Below are 13,495 nucleotides of genomic sequence, written 5' to 3'. Positions count from 1 at the left end.
GGTTCAGTCTGAGAGAGGGGCGGTTCAGTCTGAGAGAGGGGGCGGTTCAGTCTGATACAGGGGACGGCTCAGTTTGAGAGAGGGCTGTTCAGTCTGAGAGAGGGGGCAGTTCAGTGTGAGAGAGGATGGGTTCAGCATGAGAGAGGGGGCGGTTCAGTCTGAGAGAGGTGGTTTCAGTCTGAGAGAGGGGACGGTTCAGTCTGAGAGAGGGGCGGTTCAGTCTGAGAGAGGGGGCGGTTTAGTCTGAGAGAGGGGGCGGTTCAGTCTGAGAGAGGGGCGGTTCAGTCTGAGAGAGGTGGCGGTTCAGTCTGAGAGAGGGGGCGGTTCAGTCTGAGAGAGGGGGTGGTTCAGTCTGAGAGAGGGGACGGTTCAGTCAGAGTTAGGGGGTGGTTCAGTCTGAGAGAGGGGGCGGTTCAGCCAGAGATAGGGGGCGCTTCTGTCTGAGAGAGCGAGCGGTTCAGTGTGAGAGCAGAGGGTTCAGTCTGAGAGAGGGGACTGTTCAGTCTGAGAGAGGGGACAGTTCAGTCTGAGATAGGGATGGTTCAGCCTGAGAGAGGGGGAGTTCAGTCTGAGAGAGGGGTCGGTGCAGTCTGAGAGAGGGGTGGTTTCAGTCTGAGAGAGAGGGGGTTCAGTCTGAGAGAGAGGGGGTTCAGTCTGTGAGAGGGGACGGTTCAGTCTGCGAGAGCTGGCGGTTCATTCTGAGAGAGCAGGGTTCAGTCTGAGAGAGGGGACAGCTCAGTCTGAGAGAGGGCGGTTCAGTGAGAGAGAGGGACGGTTCAGTCTGAGAGTGGGGGCAGTTCAGCCTGAGAGAGGGGGCGATTCAGTCTGAGAGAGGGGCGGTTCAGTCTGCGAGAGGGGACGGTTCAGTCTGCGAGAGCGGGCGGTTCATTCTGAGAGAGGAGGGTTCAGTCTGAGAGAGGGGACTGTTCAGTCTGAGAGAGGGGACAGTTCAGTCTGAGAGAGGGATGGTTCAGCCTGAGAGGGGGCGATTCAGTCTGAGAGAAGGGGCGGTTCAGTCTGAGAGAGGGGCGGTTCAGTCTGAGAGAGGGGGGGTTCAGTCTGAGAGAGAGGGGGTTCAATCTGAGAGAGGGAGCGGTTCAGACTGAGAGAGGGGGCAGTTCAGTCTGAGAGAGAGGGGATTCAGTCTGAGAGAGGGGCGGTTCCATCTGAGAGAGACGATGGTTCAGTCTGAGAGAGGGGGCGGTTCAATCAGAGAGAGGGGGCGCTTAAGTCTGAGAGAGGGGGCGGCTCAGTCAGAGAGAGGTGACGGTTCAGTCTGAGAGAGGGGGCGGGTCAATCTGAGAGAGGGGGCGGTTCAGTCTGAGAGACGGGGCGGTTCAGTCTGAGAGAGGGACACTTCAGTCTGAGAGAGGGGGCGGTTCAGTCTGAGAGGGGGCAGTTCAGTCTGAGAGAGGGGGGGTTCAGTCTGAGAGAGGGGTGGTTCAGTCTGAGAGAGGGGCGGTCGAGCCTGAGAGAGGGGGTGGTTAAGTCTGAGAGAGGGACACTTCAGTCTGAGAGAGGGACAATTCAGTCTGAGAGAGGGGGCGGTTCAGTCTGAAAGGGGGCAGTTCAGTCTGAGAGGGGGGGTTCAGTCTGAGAGAGGGGTGGTTCAGTCTGAGGGAGGGGGAGTTCAGTCTGAGAGAGTGGGCGCGCCAGTCTGAGAGAGGGGGTTCAGTCTGAGAGAGGTAGCGGTTCAGTCTGAGAGAGGGGGCCGTTCAGTCTGAGAGGGGATGTTCAGTCTGAGAGAGGGGATGCTTCAGGTTGAGAGAGGGGATGCTTCAGCCTGAGAGAGGGGGGCGGTTCAGTCTGAGAGAGGGGCGGTTCAGTCTGAGAGAGGGGGCGGTTCAGTCTGATACAGGGGACGGCTCAGTTTGAGAGAGGGCTGTTCAGTCTGAGAGAGGGGGCAGTTCAGTGTGAGAGAGGATGGGTTCAGCATGAGAGAGGGGGCGGTTCAGTCTGAGAGAGGTGGTTTCAGTCTGAGAGAGGGGACGGTTCAGTCTGAGAGAGGGGCGGTTCAGTCTGAGAGAGGGGGCGGTTTAGTCTGAGAGAGGGGGCGGTTCAGTCTGAGAGAGGGGGCGGTTCAGTCTGAGAGAGGGGGCGGTTCAGTCTGAGATAGGGATGGTTCAGCCTGAGAGAGGGGGCGATTCGGTCTGAGAGAGGGAATGGTTCAGACTTAGAGAGGGGACAGTTCAGTCTGAGAGAGCGGATGCTTCAGCCTGAGAGAGGGGGGCGGTTCAGTCTGAGAGAGGGGCGGTTCAGTCTGAGAGAGGGGCTGTTCAGTGTGAGAGAGGTGGCGGTTCAGTCTGAGAGAGGGGGCGGTTCAGTCTGAGAGAAGGGGCGGTTCAGTCTGAGAGAGGGGGCGTTTCAGTTTGAGAGAGGGCGGTTCAGTCTGAGAGAGGGGGCAGTTCAGTGTGTGAGAGGGAAGGTTCAGTCTGAGAGAGGGGGCGGTTCAGTCTGAGAGAGGGGTCGGTTCAGTCTGAGAGAGGGGACGGTTCAGTCTGAGAGAGGGGGCGGTTCAGTCTGAGAGAGGGGGCGGTTCAGTCTGAGAGAGGGGGCGGTTCAGTCTGAGAGAGGGGGCGGTTCAGTCTGAGAGAGGGGGCGGTTCAGCCTGAGAGAGGGGACAGTTCAGTCTGAGATAGGAATGGGTCAGCCTGAGAGAGGGAGCGATTCGGTCTGAGAGAGGGAATGGTTCAGTCTTAGAGAGGGGACAGTTCAGTCTGAGAGAGGGCGGTTCAGTGTGAGAAAGGGACGGTTCAGTCTGAGAGTGGGGGCAGTTCAGCCTGAGAGAGGGGGCGATTCAGTCTGAGAGAGGGGGTTTCAGTCTGAGAGAAGAGGCGGTTCAGTCTGAGAGAGGGGGGTTCACTCTGAGAGAGAGGGGTTTCAGTCTGAGAGAGAGGGGGTTCAGTCTGAGAGAGGGGGTTGTTCAGTCTGAGAGAGAGGGGATTCAGTCTGAGAGAGGGGAAGGTTCAGTCTGAGAGAGGGGGCGGTTCAGTCTGAGAGAGGGGGCGGTTCAGTCTGAGAGAGGGCGCGGTTCAGTCTGAGAGAGGGAGCGGTTCAGTCTGAGAGAGGGGACGTTTCAGTCTGAGAGAAGGGGCGGTTCAGTCTGAGAGAGGGGGCGTTCAGTCTGAGAGAGGAGCGGTCGAGTCTGAGAGAGTGGGTGGTTCAGTCTGAGACAGGGGACGGTTAAGACTGAGAGAGGGGACACCAGTCTGAGAGAGGGGGCGGTTCAGTCTGAGAGCGGGCGGTTCAGTCTGAGAGGGGGCGGTGCAGTCTGAGAGAGTGGGGTTTCAGTCTGAGAAGGGGGGGGTTCAGTCTGAGAGTGGGGGATTTCAGTCTGAGAGAGGGGGAGTTCAGTCTGAGAGGGGTTGTTCAGTCTGAGAGAGGGGGAGTTCAGTCCGAGAGAGGGGGCGGTTCAGTCTGAGAGAGGGGGCGGTTCAGTCTGAGAGAGGGGGCGGTTCAGTCTGAGAGAGGGGACGGTTCATTTTGACAGAGGGTGGTTCAGTCCTAGAGAGGGGGCGGTTCAGTCTGAGAGAGGGACAGCTCAGTCTGAGAGAGGGTGCGGTTCAGTCTGAGTGAGGGGGTTTCAATCAGAGAGGGGACGGTTCAGTCTGAGAGAGGGGACGGTTCAGCCTGAGAGAGGGGACTTTTCAGCCTGAGAGTGGGGGCGGTTCAGTCTGAGAGAGGGGGCGGTTCAGTCTGAGAGAGTGGGCGCGCCAGTCTGAGAGAGGGGGTTCAGTCTGAGAGAGATAGCGGTTCAGTCTGAGAGAGGGGGCGGTTCAGTCTGAGAACGGGCGAAGAACCAGACTTCACCAATAATCAGGGAAACAATTACGTTTTCGGGAATAACCACTTTGACATCCCTTCCCTTCCATACAGGCATAACTGTGACAAGCAGTCAAATACCAATGGAAAACAGCTACTACAGCTCTGTCGAAACCTGGGTCTGTACATTGTCAATGGTAGGTTCATAGGAGACCTCCTAGGAAGATCGACCTATTGCTCACCTCTTGGCTGCAGCACAGTAGACTATATGATTACAGACTTAGACCCATCCTCTTTCAGAGCATTCACAGTCAAACCACAAACAACACTGTCAGATCACAGTCAAATTACTATGTTCCTCAAAAAGACAGAAACAAACAACATAGAAACACAACCCAGTAAACTGTACAACACCAAAAAATCGTACAGATGGGCCAAAAACGACACGGAAAAATACCAGAAAACAATTAGCAATGCATCAACTCAAGCTCTCTTCGACACCTTTCTGGATAACATATACACTCACAATAAAGAAGGCGTAAACCGGGCAGTTAGTAAACTAAACAATATTTTTGATAATTTGGCAACAAATGCAAACTTGAAAGCTCGCAAGAACAAACCCAAAACAAAAAACTATGAAAAATCGTTTGACCGAGATTGCCATAACATGAGGAAAAAACTTAGAAAAATATCAAACCAAAAACACAGACATCCAGAAAACGAGGAACTACGCCTTACTTATTGTCAGACACTAACACAATACAGAAACACACTCAGAACCAAAAAAGAGCAATATATTAAGAATACACTCAGCTCCATGGAGGAATCCATAGATTCCAATTGTTTCTGGGAAAACTTGAAAACACTACACAAAAAACAACACGACGATTTGGCCATTCAAAATGGGGACACATGGGTAAACCACATTGAAAAATTATACCAGAAAAACACACTAAGACCAGAGCAACACCAAATATGCAAAAAACTGGAAAAGCTAGAAATGGCCATAAAAGATAACCAAAACCCGCTGGACGCCATAATAACAGAAAAAGAACTTCTTGAAAAACTCAAGGACCTGCGACCAGGAAAAGCCTGCGGGACAGACGGCATACTAAACGAGATGATTAAACACACAGACAACAAAATGAAACTGGCTATCCTAAAACTCTTCAACTTGGTTCTGAGTGTCGGTTATTTCCCTGATATCTGGAATAAAGGACTCATAACGCCCATATACAAAAGTGGGGACAAAATCGACCCAAACAACTATCGAGGCATCTGTGTAAACAGTAACCTGGGGAAGGTATTCTGTAGCATCATAAACAAAAGACTTATAAACTTCCTTGAGGAGCACAATGTCTTGAGTAAAAGCCAAATTGGATTCCTGCCAAACTATAGAACATCCGATCATATCTTCACCCTACAGACCCTAATTGACAAACACGTTCACCATAACAAAAGCAAAATCTACGCATGCTTTGTAGATTTCCAGAAGGCTTTCGACTCCATCTGGCATGACGGTTTATTCCTGAAACTTATCGAAAGTGGGGTAGGAGGGAAAACATATGATGTAATTAAATCAATGTATACAAACAACAAATGTGCAGTTAAAATTGGAGACAAACAAACAAAATACTTCCCACAGGGGCGGGGGGTGACGCAGGGCTCGCCAATCTCACCGACACTCTTTAATATTTACATAAATGGATTGGCAAAACTACTTGAACAATCTACAGCACCCGGCCTCACCCTATATGAATCCAAGGTTAAATTCCTCCTCTATGCAGACGACCTGGTTCTGCTGTCACCTACTAAAGAGGGGCTACAGCAAAACCTGGACCTGCTGGAGTCGTACTGCCAGACTTGGGCCCTGACAATAAATCCCCAAAAAACCAAAGTCCTTGTGTTCCAGCAAAGATCCAAACATCAGGGACCCAAAATAAATTTCACAGTAGGAACAACCAAAATTGAACAAACCACTAACTACACATACTTGGGCTTAAAAATCAGTTCTACGGGAAACTTCAAACTGGCTGTGAATGAACTGAAAGAGAAAGCAAGAAGGGCTTTCTATGCTATCAAAAAATCAATCCAAATAGAAATCCCAATTAGCATTTGGCTCAAAATTTTCAAATCAGTAATTGAACCAATTGCACTCTATGGCAGTGAGGTATGGGGACCGCTAACTCAACAAGAATTTGCAAAATGGGACAAACACCCAATTGAGATTCTACATGCAGAATTCTGTAAAAGTATCCTCCGGACTCAAAGGAAAACAGTAAACAATGCATGCAGGGCGGAACTAGGTCAATATCCATTAATAATCACTATCCAAAAAAGAGCCACCAAATTTTGGAATCACCTACAAATGAGCAATCCCCAATGCTATCACTACGACGCCCTGAAATGCCAAGAGCTGACCATAAAGAAGAATACCCTCAGTCAACTAGTCCTGGGACTCAGTGAAGTAACTACTAACAATACTAACAATAACCAGCCCCAGGACAGTGACAGGGTAACACAAAGAATTCGACCCAACACAATCGTCGCTAAGCAAAAGGAAAAATATCTGACATATTGGGCAGAAACAACAAAAACCCAAAGCAAACTCAATTGCTACTTGGCCCTAAACAGACAATACAACATAGCTGATTACCTGACCATGGTAAAGGATAACAAACTGTGAAGAACCTTGACAAGGTACACACTTAGCGAACATAGCCTAGCGATCGAAAAAGGCAGACACAGGCAGACCAGGCTGCCAAGAGAGGACAGGATATGCTCGCACTGCAGTCAGGGAGTGGTGGAGACAGAGATGCACTTCCTCACAGCTTGTGGAAAATATCAGGGCATCAGGGAGAATTTCTACCAAAAATTCTCACAAATATGCCCTGATTTCAGAAATCTGAATGACAACCAAAAACTCCCATTCCTACTGGGAGAGGAGAGAAGCTGTATAACACTGGCGGCACACTATGCTACAGCTTGCCATGAACAGAGAGCCAACCAGTAAACTAAGAAAAGAATATATATAAACAATGCGAATGTATATTTATACACTCAGGGATATACCTGTTTATACACTGTATGAATAGAACTGCGTTTATGTGGTAAACCATAAATGTATTTTGATGCTTTGGCAACATAAGATGTAACTTATCATGCCAATAAAGCGATTTGAATTGTGAATTGTTAATTGGGTGTACAGTCTGAGAGAGGGGACGGTTCAGTTTGAGAGAGGGGATGCTTCAGCCTGAGAGAAGGGGGCGGTTTAGTCTGAGAGAGGGGCGGTTCAGTCTGATAGAGGGGCGGTTCAGTCTGAGAGAGGGGGCGGTTTAGACTGAGAGAGGGGGCGGTTCAGTCTGAGAGAGGGGGCAGTTCAGTCTGAGATAGGGATGGTTCAGCCTGAGAGAGGGGGCGATTCGGTCTGAGAGAGGGAATGGTTCAGTCTTAGAGAGGGGAAAGTTCAGTCTGAGAGAGGCGGTTCAGTGTGAGAGAGGGACGGTTCAGTGTGAGAGTGGGGGCAGTTCAGCCTGAGAGAGGGGGTGATTCAGCCTGAGAGAGGGGCGGTTCAGTCTGAGAGAGGGACGGTTCAGTCTGAGAGAGGGGGCGGTGCAGTCTGAGAGAGGGGGTTTCAGTCTGAGAGAGGGGACGGTTCAGTTTGAGTGGATGCTTCAGCCTGAGAGAGGGGGGCGGTTCAGTCTGAGAGAGGGGCCGTTCAGTCTGAGAGAGGGGCGGTTCAGTCTGAGAGAGGTGGCGGTTCAGTCTGAGAGAGGGGGCGGTTCAGTCTGAGAGAGGGGGCGGTTCAGTCTGAGACAGGGGACGGTTCAGTTTGAGAGAGGGCGGTTCAGCCTGAGAGAGGGGGCGGTTCAGTCTGAGAGAGGTGGTTTTAGTCTGAGAGAGGGGACGGTTCAGTCTGAGAGAGGGGCGGTTCAGTCTGAGAGAGGGGGCGGTTTAGTCGTAGAGAGGGGGCGGTTCAGTCTGAGAGAGGGGGCGGTTCAGTCTGAGAGAGGGGGCGGTTCAGCCTGAGAGAGGGGACAGTTCAGTCTGAGATAGGGATGGTTCAGCCTGAGAGAGGGGGCGATTCGGTCTGAGAGAGGGAATGGTTCAGTCTTAGAGAGGGGCAGTTCAGTCTGAGAGAGGGCGGTTCAGTGTGAGAGAGGGACGGTTCAGTCTGAGAGTGGGGGCAGTTCAGCCTGAGAGAGTGGGCGATTCAGTCTGAGGGAGGGGCGGTTCAGTGTGAGAGAGGGACGGTTCAGCCCGAGAGAGGGGGCGGAGCAGCCTGAGAGAGGGGGTTTCAGTCTGAGAGAGGGGACGGTTCAGTTTGAGAGAGCGGATGCTTCAGCCTGAGAGAGGGGGGCGGTTCAGTCTGAGAGAGGGGCGGTTCAGTCTGAGAGAGGGGCGGTTCAGTGTGAGAGACGTGGCGGTTCAGTGTGAGAGACGTGGCGGTTCAGTCTGAGAGAGGGGGCGGTTCAGTCTGAGAGAGGGGCGGTTCAGTGTGAGAGACGTGGCGGTTCAGTCTGAGAGAGGGGGCGGTTCAGTCTGAGAGAGGGGCGGTTCAGTCTGAGAGAGGGGCGGTTCAGTGTGAGAGACGTGGCGGTTCAGTCTGAGAGAGGGGGCGGTTCAGTCTGAGAGAGGGGACGGTTCAGTCTGAGAGAGGGGACGGTTCAGTCTGAGAGAGGGGACACCAGTCTGAGAGAGGGGGCGGATCAGTCTGAGAGGGGGCGGTTCAGTCTGAGCTGGGGCGGTACAGTCTGAGAGAGGGGGTGTTCAGTCTGAGAGAGGGGACGGTTCAGTTTGAGAGAGGGCGGTTCAGTCCGAGAGAGGGGGCGGTTCAGTCTGAGAGAGGGACAGCTCAGTCTGAGAGAGGGGGCGGTTCAGTCTGAGAGAGGGGGTTACAATCAGAGAGGGGACGGTTCAGGCTCAGAGAGGGGACGGTTCAGTCTGAGAGAGGGGACGGTTCAGCCTGAGAGAGGGGACTTTTCAGTCTGAGAGAGGGGGCGGTTCAGTCTGAGAGAGGGGGCGGTTCAGCCTGAGAGAGGGGACAGTTCAGTCTGAGATAGGAATGGGTCAGCCTGAGAGAGGGAGCGATTCGGTCTGAGAGAGGGAATGGTTCAGTCTTAGAGAGGGGACAGTTCAGTCTGAGAGAGGGCGGTTCAGTGTGAGAAAGGGACGGTTCAGTCTGAGAGTGGGGGCAGTTCAGCCTGAGAGAGGGGGCGATTCAGTCTGAGAGAGGGGGTTTCAGTCTGAGAGAAGAGGCGGTTCAGTCTGAGAGAGGGGGGTTCACTCTGAGAGAGAGGGGTTTCAGTCTGAGAGAGAGGGGGTTCAGTCTGAGAGAGGGGGTTGTTCAGTCTGAGAGAGAGGGGATTCAGTCTGAGAGAGGGGAAGGTTCAGTCTGAGAGAGGGGGCGGTTCAGTCTGAGAGAGGAGGCGGTTCAGTCTGAGAGAGGGCGCGGTTCAGTCTGAGAGAGGGAGCGGTTCAGTCTGAGAGAGGGGACGTTTCAGTCTGAGAGAAGGGGCGGTTCAGTCTGAGAGAGGGGGCGTTCAGTCTGAGAGAGGAGCGGTCGAGTCTGAGAGAGTGGGTGGTTCAGTCTGAGACAGGGGACGGTTAAGACTGAGAGAGGGGACACCAGTCTGAGAGAGGGGGCGGTTCAGTCTGAGAGCGGGCGGTTCAGTCTGAGAGGGGGCGGTGCAGTCTGAGAGAGTGGGGTTTCAGTCTGAGAAGGGGGGGGTTCAGTCTGAGAGTGGGGGATTTCAGTCTGAGAGAGGGGGAGTTCAGTCTGAGAGGGGTTGTTCAGTCTGAGAGAGGGGGAGTTCAGTCCGAGAGAGGGGGCGGTTCAGTCTGAGAGAGGGGGCGGTTCAGTCTGAGAGAGGGGGCGGTTCAGTCTGAGAGAGGGGACGGTTCATTTTGACAGAGGGTGGTTCAGTCCTAGAGAGGGGGCGGTTCAGTCTGAGAGAGGGACAGCTCAGTCTGAGAGAGGGGGCGGTTCAGTCTGAGTGAGGGGGTTTCAATCAGAGAGGGGACGGTTCAGTCTGAGAGAGGGGACGGTTCAGCCTGAGAGAGGGGACTTTTCAGCCTGAGAGTGGGGGCGGTTCAGTCTGAGAGAGGGGGCGGTTCAGTCTGAGAGAGTGGGCGCGCCAGTCTGAGAGAGGGGGTTCAGTCTGAGAGAGATAGCGGTTCAGTCTGAGAGAGGGGGCGGTTCAGTCTGAGAACGGGCGAAGAACCAGACTTCACCAATAATCAGGGAAACAATTACGTTTTCGGGAATAACCACTTTGACATCCCTTCCCTTCCATACAGGCATAACTGTGACAAGCAGTCAAATACCAATGGAAAACAGCTACTACAGCTCTGTCGAAACCTGGGTCTGTACATTGTCAATGGTAGGTTCATAGGAGACCTCCTAGGAAGATCGACCTATTGCTCACCTCTTGGCTGCAGCACAGTAGACTATATGATTACAGACTTAGACCCATCCTCTTTCAGAGCATTCACAGTCAAACCACAAACAACACTGTCAGATCACAGTCAAATTACTATGTTCCTCAAAAAGACAGAAACAAACAACATAGAAACACAACCCAGTAAACTGTACAACACCAAAAAATCGTACAGATGGGCCAAAAACGACACGGAAAAATACCAGAAAACAATTAGCAATGCATCAACTCAAGCTCTCTTCGACACCTTTCTGGATAACATATACACTCACAATAAAGAAGGCGTAAACCGGGCAGTTAGTAAACTAAACAATATTTTTGATAATTTGGCAACAAATGCAAACTTGAAAGCTCGCAAGAACAAACCCAAAACAAAAAACTATGAAAAATCGTTTGACCGAGATTGCCATAACATGAGGAAAAAACTTAGAAAAATATCAAACCAAAAACACAGACATCCAGAAAACGAGGAACTACGCCTTACTTATTGTCAGACACTAACACAATACAGAAACACACTCAGAACCAAAAAAGAGCAATATATTAAGAATACACTCAGCTCCATGGAGGAATCCATAGATTCCAATTGTTTCTGGGAAAACTTGAAAACACTACACAAAAAACAACACGACGATTTGGCCATTCAAAATGGGGACACATGGGTAAACCACATTGAAAAATTATACCAGAAAAACACACTAAGACCAGAGCAACACCAAATATGCAAAAAACTGGAAAAGCTAGAAATGGCCATAAAAGATAACCAAAACCCGCTGGACGCCATAATAACAGAAAAAGAACTTCTTGAAAAACTCAAGGACCTGCGACCAGGAAAAGCCTGCGGGACAGACGGCATACTAAACGAGATGATTAAACACACAGACAACAAAATGAAACTGGCTATCCTAAAACTCTTCAACTTGGTTCTGAGTGTCGGTTATTTCCCTGATATCTGGAATAAAGGACTCATAACGCCCATATACAAAAGTGGGGACAAAATCGACCCAAACAACTATCGAGGCATCTGTGTAAACAGTAACCTGGGGAAGGTATTCTGTAGCATCATAAACAAAAGACTTATAAACTTCCTTGAGGAGCACAATGTCTTGAGTAAAAGCCAAATTGGATTCCTGCCAAACTATAGAACATCCGATCATATCTTCACCCTACAGACCCTAATTGACAAACACGTTCACCATAACAAAAGCAAAATCTACGCATGCTTTGTAGATTTCCAGAAGGCTTTCGACTCCATCTGGCATGACGGTTTATTCCTGAAACTTATCGAAAGTGGGGTAGGAGAGAAAACATATGATGTAATTAAATCAATGTATACAAACAACAAATGTGCAGTTAAAATTGGAGACAAACAAACAAAATACTTCCCACAGGGGCGGGGGGTGACGCAGGGCTCGCCAATCTCACCGACACTCTTTAATATTTACATAAATGGATTGGCAAAACTACTTGAACAATCTACAGCACCCGGCCTCACCCTATATGAATCCAAGGTTAAATTCCTCCTCTATGCAGACGACCTGGTTCTGCTGTCACCTACTAAAGAGGGGCTACAGCAAAACCTGGACCTGCTGGAGTCGTACTGCCAGACTTGGGCCCTGACAATAAATCCCCAAAAAACCAAAGTCCTTGTGTTCCAGCAAAGATCCAAACATCAGGGACCCAAAATAAATTTCACAGTAGGAACAACCAAAATTGAACAAACCACTAACTACACATACTTGGGCTTAAAAATCAGTTCTACGGGAAACTTCAAACTGGCTGTGAATGAACTGAAAGAGAAAGCAAGAAGGGCTTTCTATGCTATCAAAAAATCAATCCAAATAGAAATCCCAATTAGCATTTGGCTCAAAATTTTCAAATCAGTAATTGAACCAATTGCACTCTATGGCAGTGAGGTATGGGGACCGCTAACTCAACAAGAATTTGCAAAATGGGACAAACACCCAATTGAGATTCTACATGCAGAATTCTGTAAAAGTATCCTCCGGACTCAAAGGAAAACAGTAAACAATGCATGCAGGGCGGAACTAGGTCAATATCCATTAATAATCACTATCCAAAAAAGAGCCACCAAATTTTGGAATCACCTACAAATGAGCAATCCCCAATGCTATCACTACGACGCCCTGAAATGCCAAGAGCTGACCATAAAGAAGAATACCCTCAGTCAACTAGTCCTGGGACTCAGTGAAGTAACTACTAACAATACTAACAATAACCAGCCCCAGGACAGTGACAGGGTAACACAAAGAATTCGACCCAACACAATCGTCGCTAAGCAAAAGGAAAAATATCTGACATATTGGGCAGAAACAACAAAAACCCAAAGCAAACTCAATTGCTACTTGGCCCTAAACAGACAATACAACATAGCTGATTACCTGACCATGGTAAAGGATAACAAACTGTGAAGAACCTTGACAAGGTACAGACTTAGCGAACATAGCCTAGCGATCGAAAAAGGCAGACACAGGCAGACCAGGCTGCCAAGAGAGGACAGGATATGCTCGCACTGCAGTCAGGGAGTGGTGGAGACAGAGATGCACTTCCTCACAGCTTGTGGAAAATATCAGGGCATCAGGGAGAATTTCTACCAAAAATTCTCACAAATATGCCCTGATTTCAGAAATCTGAATGACAACCAAAAACTCCCATTCCTACTGGGAGAGGAGAGAAGCTGTATAACACTGGCGGCACACTATGCTACAGCTTGCCATCAACAGAGAGCCAACCAGTAAACTAAGAAAAGAATATATATAAACAATGCGAATGTATATTTATACACTCAGGGATATACCTGTTTATACACTGTATGAATAGAACTGCGTTTATGTGGTAAACCATAAATGTATTTTGATGCTTTGGCAACATAAGATGTAACTTATCATGCCAATAAAGCGATTTGAATTGTGAATTGTTAATTGGGTGTACAGTCTGAGAGAGGGGACGGTTCAGTTTGAGAGAGGGGATGCTTCAGCCTGAGAGAAGGGGGCGGTTTAGTCTGAGAGAGGGGCGGTTCAGTCTGATAGAGGGGCGGTTCAGTCTGAGAGAGGGGGCGGTTTAGACTGAGAGAGGGGGCGGTTCAGTCTGAGAGAGGGGGCAGTTCAGTCTGAGATAGGGATGGTTCAGCCTGAGAGAGGGGGCGATTCGGTCTGAGAGAGGGAATGGTTCAGTCTTAGAGAGGGGAAAGTTCAGTCTGAGAGAGGCGGTTCAGTGTGAGAGAGGGACGGTTCAGTGTGAGAGTGGGGGCAGTTCAGCCTGAGAGAGGGGGT

Source organism: Somniosus microcephalus, unplaced genomic scaffold, assembly GCF_052327205.1.
Source record: "Somniosus microcephalus isolate GS21.2 unplaced genomic scaffold, FLI_Smic_1.0 unresolved_chr2, whole genome shotgun sequence".
NCBI classification, from domain to species: domain Eukaryota; kingdom Metazoa; phylum Chordata; class Chondrichthyes; order Squaliformes; family Somniosidae; genus Somniosus; species Somniosus microcephalus.
This window is presented reverse-complemented; position numbering follows the sequence as displayed.